The sequence below is a fragment of the Condylostylus longicornis genome, unplaced genomic scaffold (genome assembly GCF_029603195.1).
Source record: "Condylostylus longicornis isolate FDR11 unplaced genomic scaffold, ASM2960319v2 ptg000137l, whole genome shotgun sequence".
NCBI lineage: Eukaryota > Metazoa > Arthropoda > Insecta > Diptera > Dolichopodidae > Condylostylus > Condylostylus longicornis.
In genome coordinates, this window is record NW_026578105.1 from 1,080,340 (window position 1) to 1,092,956 (window position 12,617).

General features: G+C 24.6%; 1 protein-coding gene across 2 annotated transcripts in view; it reads left to right on the forward strand.

Annotated features, from left to right (window-relative positions):
* Positions 1 to 8,149: 8,149 nt before the first annotated feature.
* The window catches only part of LOC129615628 (protein kinase C, brain isozyme-like), a 64,508-nt gene continuing 60,040 nt past the window's right edge, over positions 8,150 to 12,617 (forward strand). The window contains exon 1 of one of the 2 annotated variants that reach the window (XM_055530941.1): positions 8,150 to 8,176. The gene's annotated coding sequence lies outside the window, so the exon portion shown is untranslated. The remainder of the gene's footprint in view (positions 8,177 to 12,617) is intronic. The other variant, XM_055530942.1, reaches the window with a different exon arrangement.

Below are 12,617 nucleotides of genomic sequence, written 5' to 3' on the forward strand. Positions count from 1 at the left end.
ATAATATAAAAGTATGTATATAAAATAATTACAATAAAAAAAATCTAACCCCCTTTGCCGCACAGATTATACAAAATTTTGTAACTTTAAAGGATTTATAATCGATTCAATTTGTTTTTTTTCTTTAGTTATTTTGGCAGATTTTTCTACAGAATATTAACAATGATGTTAAGTAGTAAATTTATCCATATAAATATATTCTATTATCCTTGATCCTTGAAACTTACATTTTATGTAAATATTTCACATATTTTTCATTTTTACTGTTATTTATTGATTTTTTGTTTTTATTTTTGCCAAATTTTTTTTGGTAATCCTTTCTAAACCAAAACATAAATTTACAGAAGACTTAAAATTTTCTTGTAGTTTTTAATAATATGAATATGGTATAATGGTAAGCTCTTATTATATTTTTTAACCTTTCAGAATATTCAAAGCATATTTAAACAAACTAATTACTTTCATTATCTCCGACATTATTTTTTAAAGACTCAATTTAAAATGTTTAATAAATTGAGTGTATATATGGGTGTTATTTTTAGTCGAGTGTAGTTGAACAGAGTCATATAGAAAATATTTAAAAGGTTTTTATTTATATCTTAACGAGAATATATTTATATTAACACTGAAGGTTCAATTTGAATTTGCTCGGTATTTGATTTATGCTCGATAAAATTTCAATAAGCTAAGAAACAATATTTAGAAATCATCAAGTATATTTTAGACATTTGCCCTATATAAAACTCCTATAATGTAATGGAATAATTCATTTATGCAAAATTTTGAAAATTTTAGATCCCGGTCTTTTTGGACTTTGCAAGCAATGTTCTACTGTACGATTAATTTAAAATTTTTTAATAAAAAATACCAAATCCATCGTATAAAGAAGCAGTTTTTTGTTTGTGTAACCGGAAGGATTTTCATATTATGTTATATTTGCCTGTTTCCAAAAAAAAATTTCAGATGACCCGATAAATGAAAATGACAGAAAATTTCCTCTTTTTTTTTTCTTAACCCCTAAAAATATACAATTTATCCTTTTACAAGCTTTTATTCTAAAAGGATAAATTTTGTAAAAATTCGAAAAGGAAATTTTACATTATATTTTTCATTTAGTATGTAGTAAACAAAAAATAGATGATCGGCTTTTATTGTTATATCAAAATTTAAATATATTTCTATAATTATATCCCATGTATGACAATATTTTAATCTGATAATCTTATTTTGTATTATGCGAGTTTTTATACATAATAATTTCGAGTAAAAAATATATGTAATGGAAAAATGGTCTAATTAATAAAAATAAGGATATTTTATTAATGTTATTAATGATAAATGAACATCTAGTACGTATGAAATGAACATAATAATGGAAAGTAAATTTTTTTTTTTAGAAGTGCGTAAAACAGATTAAATGTACTCATTTTAGAATATTAATTGTAATTATATGTGATATTATGCATTTCTAATGTTATTTATTAATTTTAATATTGTATAATTTGAAATTTATTACTAGTATAATTGAAAAATTATTTTTATATATACAAATTATATTGAACTTATCTACCGAGCACACTCTCTGCTATTTAAAGGCTCTACTATTGGGCTCAAAATATAATATTCATAGAATGAATATATCGAATATTTTTTTCGCAACGAATTCGCCCGTAAAATTTAAATTAATTAAAATTTATCTAATTCTTTTATTTTTAATATAAAACAATATTTATTTGATATTGTATTTTTCATTGACTTTGTATAAATACAAAGCATTCTGATTATATGTTTCATAGCATCATCCAAATCCGCGTTACCATTTTATAAAATCCGCGTTGTGGTACCATTTTACTCTGAAAAATCTGATGTTAACGAAAGTTTATATATATTAATCTAAGCAGACTTATATTACCATATTTTACTAAGACCTCTACCATAATTAGGAGCACTGGTATAATGATTGCGACTCCATATATATCTATTCTTTATTATGAAATTGTTCATTATTGTAACGTTATACAATAGATTTTTTTGCAGTAGAGTACTTACAACACAAACATTTTCTTGAAGCTTCAGTTTCTCAGGATTTTAAATTTCCTGTTGTAAAAGTAAAATTTTTAATTTTCAAAAATATTTTCCTTTAATCCAAAACCAAAAAAACCTTTGCATAAAAGATTTCGTTTTTGTTTCAAATTTAGGGTCTTACATAACTTACTTTTGTTTTTCTTAACCCCTGAAAGACCCTACTACTTTTGTTGTACTAACCCTTAAAAACTTATAGCAATGTAAGAATTTTTAAAGAAAAAAGTAGAAAAAAGTGTGGTATTGTAAAAAAAAAAAAAAAAAAAATTATCATAATGTGTAAATTTTTAAATTTTTTGTTTTTACTATGGTTAAGGGCGATTGATTGATTATCCTTTTAAGCAGTGACTAACCATTTCGAACAATAAAAAAAATGTAATTCTCTTTTATTATTTTTCATCCCATTCTTTTTTCCCTTTATTAATATTTTATTTTGCTTCTCTTTGCCGAAAAAAAAACGAATTGTCACATGACGTTCATTTCTCCGATAAAAAAATAACAAAAATAACAAAAAAAAAATAACAAAAAAAAATTTTTAACAAATTGACGAAAACTGAAAAATGAGTACAACAAAAACACAAAAAAAATGTGTTATAAGAAAACAAAAGGATTTGATATCAAGGATATGATACTCTCATTAATAAAATTACACTTCATCCTTTCAAATATTTCACATTAACTCTATTTAGCATAAAAAAACCAAAAACAAAACAGAAAAAAACAAAATGTCCTTGATTGAAGCCAAAATATCATTTTTTAAAAAATTATTCTGATTTTTCTCTTTTTCTCTCCTTTTCATATTTTCATCTTTAAAATTTCTAAAATCGATATTGAAAAATGAAAGAATAAGCGAGGGTTAGGAGGGAACGTACAATAAGTACACATAATAGCCTTGAACACAAAATCAAATCATTTCTTTGACAATATTTTGTTAACGAGAACGAAGTGATTTTATTTTTTTTTTTCATATTTTCTTCTTTCTTTTTTCCTGAAGGTTACGATTACGAATTTTCTTCTTAAAAGAAATTTTTTCGATATTAAGATTAAAAATTGAAAAATAAATTTTTTATTTCTATTTTTGTTTTTTTGTTTTTTATTTTTCCTCATTTTTGTAACTAGATATTTTTTTTTTTTTTATTTTAAAAATGAATACTAATAATTCAGATTCTGTGGTTATAATTGTAGGTGTTTAGTTTGATATTTTGGTTTTTTCTTAGAAAATGAAAAATACAAAAAAAAAAAAAACAAAAATGAAACCAGTTAAAATGGTGGTAAGTAAGCCTTTAAAAGAAGATATCAAATTTTGAATGAATTAATCAATTTTAAGCTAGAGCTTCTTATTTTAAATTCCTTTATAAAATAATATGGAAAGCATTATTTGTTTCGTAAACGTATTATGTTAAAAAAGCTAAAACAAGTGTAAACTAAATTGATTTAAAATTTTAAATAGAAGTCATAGTCAGAATGCCCAGATATGTTGGAAGTGAAGTGTAGCTTAATGGAAATTTCTTCATACAACTACCGAACGGATGGATGACGTAATCAAAGGAACGGGTTAAAGGCAGAAAAATTAAAAAAATTTTCTTCTCGAACTGGACTCGAACCAGTGATCTACCGCTAACTAGGCGGACGCAAGAAATTGCTGCCTAAATGTTCTTCATATTGCTTTATACTGTAATCTACATGATTACTAAGTATTATTAACATTAATTAAGATGCCACATGCGTAACTCTCATATTTGAAACACACAATCACAAGAACATATATATAAATAGATATTGTGTCTATTACACATTACTTATTAATTAAACAACTACACGTTGTATTGGTAAATTCAACGCAAAAAAGTAATTAATATACATATTTAAAAAATTTTACATCCTTTGTCGTTCCATATAGGGTACGCAGAATGTAAAAGCGTGTAAAGCATGCAAAGCGTACATTATGCCTTTATCTTTATAATTTTTAATACTTTATATAAAAATTTTTGTCAAAGGTAAAAGAATTGAGAAGGCTGAAGCCATTGAGTTCCTGTTGTTCATCGTCTGCACTAAATATGGAGTTCCAATTACTGATGCGAGTGGTTATGTAAAAATAAAAATATTTATAAATTTCTATATAAAATTTGTACTTAAATTTTTAAACGTCAAGACTCCGTATTTAGTTCTAAAAACGCTACTAGGTTCCGCACTGACTTACACATTATCGCCAACTCCGACTCCGACCTCGACTCCGACTCCGAAACCGACCCTGGCTCCGAAACCGACTTTGGCTCCGAATCAGACTCGTATTCCGACTACAACTCCGACTCCGACTATGACTGCAACTGCAACTCTGAGTTTAATTCCGACTTTAACTTCGACGCTGACACCAATACCAATTCCGGCTAGGACTGCGACTTAGACTACAGCTTTCACTCGTCCTCTGAATTCGACTTCTTTTAAATAAATTGTAATAAATTTTCGAATTTCCTCTTACGTTCGAGTAAAGGTAATGGCAAGTAACTAATACAGCTTTAATAAGCATCACACAACTGCATATACTCGTCTGGCAGTGTATTTCAAAATTTTCATATTCATCTATAGATTTTAACAAGTTTCTCATCTCAAATACAGGCCACATTACTTATACAAAAATTAATATTGTCTAATAGTTCATTGAAATTTTACGTTCATTTATTTGCGTCCTTCATAAATAAAGTTTAATATTTTGTAGTATCCGAATCGTCTCTGAATTTTAATAAAAGAAAAAATATACTTAAAACTTTTCTAAACAAAAAAAAAAACAATTTACTCTTTCTCTCTCTTGTTCCAAGGTACTCGTATTAGTCGTACGACTTGATTAGGGAGATTGTACTTAATTTCTTGTCGCCTCAAAATTTAATGCCGGCATAAAGAATTAAACGTCACAATTTTTAATTTACAAAGACAACAAAATTACATGTATCCTTTTTTGTTTTTGTTTTGATTTTCATTAAACTGTTATACATCTAAAATATCGTCTTTACGTAGAGCCCTGAAAAACAGAATAATAAATAATAAAAAAGAAAAAAACAAAATAGCGTAATTAAAATTAATTACCAACATCTTTTTTAATATTTTTATTTTGTGATTAGCATCAAAATTTATACAGGGATAAAAAGTAACTTACCTGTTAAAGGATAAATACCTCTTATACATAGAAAATTAAGATTTTAGAGTTGAAGAAGAAAAAAAAATATCCTTTTTGAATTTTCGTTTAATTTTCCTTTCCAATTTTATTTTTATTTCTCCACTTTAAAATAAACCTGTTGTATTCTTTATGTTTAAACGATTGATTTAATTTAAGATAAAATAAAAATGAAATGCAAAAAAGAAAGGGATAGAATAAGAGTAGGGAAAATGAGGATGAAAACAAAAAAAAAAACAATTTTTTTTTCTTATCTCTGGCAACATTAATCTTAAGTTGAATAACTTTTTTTTTTCCTCGCCCTTCTTTACACCTTACCAAAATATCAGTTAGTTTTTACAACATAAGTATTGGTAATGGTGTGGTATAGAAGTATTTGAAAAAAAAAACAAGATAATGAATAGTTGGGATGGTCAAAATGAAAACTGTTTTTGAAAAGTTTTATCAAAATAGAAACAAGAAAAATAGAAAAAAAAAAAAGAGTTATAATGACTCTAGATATGAGAAAATAAAAATTTTAACCAATTTTAGGGTTCTTTCGAATATTATTATAGAGTAGACTATTGCAGCATTATCCTTTTTGCTCAAGGATACGATTATATCTCTATTTTTTTTTGTTTACTATAAAATTTTTTCTGTATTTTGTAAATTAGTTTTGTCTTAAAATATAATCAGGGAGAGAAGATTTAAAGAGTTAAACATTGCTAGAAAATTTAAGGTGATATGGGAAATATGGCGAATCAACATTTTCCCTATAATATAATGATGCTTCAAATGTATTAATTCTATTAAAAAATTATATAAATTTCAAATGAATCGTAACAATATTAATTTTGTAAGGACGAAATTTAATTTTAACTCAAATTTCGTGATAATTTGTCAACATTTTTTGGAGATTTTTTTTTATGTTAAAAGCTACGTAAACTAAACTTTACGTTCTCTTCGCTCCTGAGAGTAGAATAGGGTTGGTGCATGATATTGTAGATAACCATGAACCAAGTAGGTGACCAATCTATTGTATAATGAACCCACTATGTTGGAATTATTTCAGATTTTGGGTATTGTAATTCATTCGTTTGTAGTTTGTATTTTGCATTCCAAACAAAAAATTAAGAGGGTTCCAAGAAAACAAGAAACACTTTACACATGTGCTCAGGTAGTGCTCCTGAACTTCCCATATAGTCCTATAAACAAACTCATTTAACATTGTAAAAAATTTTTCAGAAACTTTGTACTCAACTTTATACTAAACTTTATATTCAACTTATATGGGATTAAAAAGGATACTATTATAGTTTTATGATAATCTAAAGGATATTATTTATGTTTGTTGGAATAAACTATTTTTCTTAGTACGAGTGAATATTTTTAATATTTTCCATATTTTCGTTAGCTTCGATAAAAAAAAGGGTTCTTTCTTTTTTTTTTATTATGCACATTTTTTTTTTATTAAATAAAAAAAATTATACAACCAGAATATTTAATCTGCTCATTGTCTATAGGAATTTAGAAACTTTGTATTATATTTTTCTTTTTGACCATTTACTCGTACAACAATAAAAAAGGAAAATATTAAAATTTTTTTTTTTCTAGAAAAGGCCATTCAAAAATGGAATATAAAAATGAATGAGTTTGAGTTCGAATAGAAAAAACAATATTTTCGTATAGTCCAATTGAATCCAACTGAATCTTTTCATTTATTTATTTTTTTGATTTTCGGTTTTTTTCATAAACGCCACAAATTTTAGACACTTTTATAAAAATAATTTTATTTTTTTTATTGTCTACTATCCTTTTTGTAAAGTGCAAATAGCATGGTCCTTTAATTTTATAAAAATTAGAAAATCTGCTTATGCACCGATGATCACTTGATCTGAAATTGAAGAAGATTTTTTGGATTTTTAACAAAACAAAAAAATTGTGCTTTTCAAATAGATTCAATTTTAATAGCGCAGCTGTATTTTTAAATTATTAAAGTTTTTGTTTTTTTTTTTTGTAAAATTAAAGAGATTCGGATTCCTAACGTATTATGTTTGATCTATACTAAATATTAATATAAATACAGCTCAAATTTGCCAAATTTGATTAATTAGAGCTGAACCGTTCTTCAAAATTGCCCAAAAAATAATAAAAAATATTTGAACTATTTTGAACTTTTAATATTCGATTAAAATGCATACAGAATCTGACACCGTCTTCGGGGTTATTTTTTGTTAAAGCTCATTTTTGATTCCGATCCCGATCTCGACCGTAAGCCAAAATCCGACTTCGATTTCGACTCTGCCCCTGATTCCGGCTCCCACTTCGACTATAACTCTGAATTCGACTGTGACTTCGACCCCGACCACGACTCCGCCTCCGACTCTGGCTCGAATTCGGACTCGTATTTCGATTACAACTCCGACTCCGACTGCAATTCCAACTCCGAATTTAATTCCGACTTCAACTCCGACAGTCACACCAATTTCGATTCCAGCTTGACTGCGACTTAGACTACATCCTTCACTCGTACTTTGAATCCAACTTTTTGTAAATAAATTATAATAAACTTTCGAATTTCCTCTTATTTTCTAAAGTGTTTCTTCTCTTTAAAGAGAAAAAGAGAAATATTGACGTCTGATACAAATCTAAATATATTTGTTAGTCTATCTGATTAATCGTACATTCTAACTGACATATCCGTTAGTATATTGGTCATAAAATAAAAATTTTATATTTTAAATTTTACTTAATTTTATTTTTAATTTTATAGAGTCAAAATATAAATAAAATACACTGTCACAAACATTTGACATTTTTATTACAAACAAAAAGAAAAACAAAAAGTTATTAATCATTTTAAATCAAAAAAAAAAAAATTTAATGAATTATTTTTTTCCTTTTATACTTACAGGGGCTTTGGAAAACAAGGATTTCAATGTCAAGGTAATAAAAATTTATTTAATATTCATGATTCTTTTTATATATTATAATATGTACTTAATAAATACACAAACACTTTACATACATAATTAAAATACAGAATTTATTATTAATCATAAAAAAATATGATTATTTCTTTTATAATGTTAAGTTATTTTCCTTAAGAATAAACAATAATTTTGCTCCGGAGTTTGTTATATTATAAAATAAAAATTATTTTTATATATTGAACATTTAATGGTAGCTGCAATTGTACACGGGCCACATATCAATTTTAAATTATGGATTTTTTTTTTATTTATTTTTTTTTAATAGCATTTTGCACCCATAAAAATTTTAACGATTTTAATTAAATTGTTGCAAAATGAATGTTTTAAAAACGTAACAGAAAAAAAGAAAACTCATATGTTTTATTTGAGCATTTAGTCACGTTTACGGCAGCTTATACAATTTCAATAAATTTTTTAAGTATATAATATATTTGACAAAAATTTTTAAATATGAATTTTAATTGTCTTGAATATTCATTTCGGATATTTTTAATATTTTTTTAAAGGTGAATAGTTTAGTGGTGAATAACAGAGAATTGAGTTAGCAATTTAAATATGCTTGTATTATTAACAGTTAAGGTGAATGAATAAAAACTTATATAGGCCGTACCATCAGTACACCTGAATGGATACGTTTTTTACATTGATACTACTATATGTCAGTCAATTTCGCATCTTCAATGGAGAGTTTTGATTTTCATAAACTATTAAAACATAATTATTATTTTAAAGTCTAATAATTATTGTACCAGTTTTAAAACAAAAATAATGTGAAAATTGGAACAAATTTAAAAAAAATTCTGAAGTTTCTGGTATTCTCTTCATACGTTTCATAATATTTATTGTTTTATTAAAAAGTTAGACTGAGCCTTTAATATCTTATATTTTATTCTTAGAATAAACTTACATATGCTAAAGTTAAAATTTTAATTTTTAAATAATTTATTAATGAACTTCAAGTTTATTTAGCATAACACACCAAATGTCGTAAGCAATCTGAATTTTGTATATGGCAAATATAGTAATTTTTAATTCCATAATTAATTTTACGATGATTTTCGTTAAAAACAATCCCAATTTCTCAAAAATTTACAGAATAAGATTTTCTGTAAGTATTTATGTAAAAATCAAGGTACTCGTATTTGGAATTTTAAAAAAGCAATTAAATACTAAAGCTCTTTTTCAAAGAAGTTTTGTAATAAAATTTTTAATTAAAAATAATTTCTTGAATGTTTTTGTTTGAAAATAACACGTTACATATAAAATTCTTTTGTTATTTGAAAGTGTTAGTAGATTTATTTTTTAATTATGAAAAATGAGTAATTATTGAATCGTTTTGTTTATAATGCTTGTGAGAGAAACTGAAATTCTTCTCTTACATAATGTAATTTAAATACAAATAAAACTAGTTTTGATCGAAAACTTGCGAGTTGATATTAACGTAATTAATTCTCTCATTTTTCAAAGAGAATATAAAATTATGAACGCCTAAGTATATGCAATGTCAAAGTTTAGTATTAAAAAAAGTTTTTTTAACTAATATTTTATTATTTTTGCTCATATTTCTAAAATATATTTTCAAAAATCATTTAATTTAATAATTAATTTCACATGAAGTGTTGTAAATAAATGTGATAAATCGATTTAATAATTTTATTAGAAATTTCTTAACAAAATCTATAAATATCGATTGGAGATTAATAAAATCATAACTAAGTACAGGTTATTCTGGTAATTTTCAGTTATATTAGAAAATACTTATTTGAAACGCCGGATTAAATACCTTACCATTCATTCTCTTCTTTTCCCCATGAAACTTATTTAATCCAGTGTGTAAAAAATCATTTCACTTCAAAATTTTAATTCATTCGAATTTTATCAACTCATGAGAAAACAATTTTAAAATTCTGAAAATTCTAAAGATTTTTCTTTTTTGGTATTTCTTTGTTATTTTATTGTTATCAAAAATTTATTATATCCTTGACTTATAAATTAATGGTTCAATGAATGTTACCAAAAAAAAAAAAGGAAACTTCTTAATATCCTGTTCTATTATCACAAAATCAAAAGAAAATGTGAGAGAAAAAGAGAAGTAAGAAAAATTTACAAACTGTACCTAGAAGGTATACAAGGTAAACTTTTTCAGAAGAATTATTCTTCAATTAAAATTTAATTTTTGAACAATATATTTAAGGGTATACGTACCACATCCCATATATTTCATCTTTTTATAATACATGTACGTAAATATACACATATAAAAATCATAAATACGGTATTATACTATTATTTTTGGATTTAAGTTAGGCACCTTTCAAAACATAAATATGTTATGTATGGGTATGAAAAATCAAAATAAAATTTTATTTAAGTTTCTTATATCTTTCTTAAAGTTAAAATTATTTTGACGGGAATTATTTATAATCAAAATTGAAGTCTTTTTATATTTTATTTTTTTTTTTTATATATGAAAAATATATGAAAGAAAATGTTTTACATTAAGGATTTTGAATTAAACAAGAATAGATGTAGTTGACCGTGTCAATTCTGAGATATTTATACGAGTAAATGATTTTAAATATCGGGGTTAATTGAAATACGGATTCATATAAACTTGTTGCTTTTTGTGTCTAATGCCATTTTATAAATTTAAGGTAATTATCATACAAAACCCATACAGTCTAAAAGAGTTTTAACGAAAATGATTACTAGATCACCAAATTCGTTTGTTTAAAATTTCAACTTTGTAGTTCTATAATAGTTTCTGAGCTATAAGCAAACAGCTTATGAATTTGTATGACATCTACCATAAACAGTTGAGAAATTTAAACGGATTTTATAAAATATAACAACCCTAACAAAATTATTTGCTTGTAAAAATTTTCAAAACTATGCGCTCAATAATTTTTGAAGTTGTATGGTAGCTACCCGAACCAGTACCTCTATATCATCCAATTTCAATAGAGTTCTGGAATTTGCTAAAACAAGTCATTTGTAAAAATTTGGAAAGATTAGCTCAATTAGTCTTTGAGCTATCGTTGTGGCGAACAAACGGACAGACAGAAGGACAGACATGATCAAATCCACTCATAATTGAGTCTATATCTTAAACAATTATTTCGTAGCCTTACAAACGATAAGGCAAATTCGGTATACTTTTCGGACATGCATTAGTACGTTTATAAAAAAAAAAAATGAAACTAAAAATATCATAACAATTCACTTAAGGATTTGCTAGTTTTTGATTTTGATAAATGATCTGAATAATATTTAAAGTAAAATATTTGTAATATTAATCAATAAAATATTTATATAATATTAAAATGTAAAATTGTAAGAATTTTCAAATTCTATGGAGCTCGCATGAAAATAACTTTACAAAAGATAAAATTCCATAAATACACTTAGGATTTTCCAACATAATAAAATTAACTTTGAAGTCAAAATACAGCTTAATCCTAAATTAACACCATTTTATTTGAAAAGTTAAGAAAAATTTCTTTTATCTTTTTTTTTATTTTTCAAAGATCAAAAAAAAATTCTTAATATTCTTTAAAGCATCTGTTTATATAAAAAGAGCGACTGGATACTACCTTTAATGTAAAATATAATTTTAGAACAGGAAAAAAAAAAAACCTTTTCTAAACTCTTGATTTCAATTCTAAAGCATTAATTTTTTGTATTAAATTTTGCTAGAAAATTGCTTGATACAACTGCTTTATACAATAATAGCAAAAAAAACCAAATCCAAAGACAGAAAATTCGGAATATGGTTTTTGCTGCAACTAAATTTTGAAGCATTGGCCTCTTTACTCTTTAGATGGAATTGCTCTATGAAAATGTTCTCATTGTTTACGTTTCTCTTTAAAATAACTATGTATATACAAAATTACAGACTCATTCTTGATCTACATATATGGGAATATTTTCCTATTATATGTGTCCTTCTGTTTTTTGTTTGATTAATTTATATACATATGTACATGTAAATTATTAAAATTAATTCAAATAATATAAAAGCTTTAAACATATTTTATGAATTCATGTAATTTGAATTTTGTAAAAAAATTTTAATAAAAAAACATAAAAAATATTGCATTTATTAAACTTGTTATTTGTATGGTAACAATCAAACAAACATTTGAGCAAAATTTTATACAAATTTATATTCAAAAAAATTTTAAATAATTGTAATCATATGCAAAAAAAAAATATATTTAAATATAAGCATATGGTGCCTACTGATATGCAATAAATAATACATGAAATATTTGATAATATTTTTTAATAAGAAGTAGCTATAGCTAGTAATTTATACACACGTGTATGTGCCCATAAATTTTTCGAATAATTTTCACAGTTTTTTTTTTTTATTTAATATTTATTGTCATATA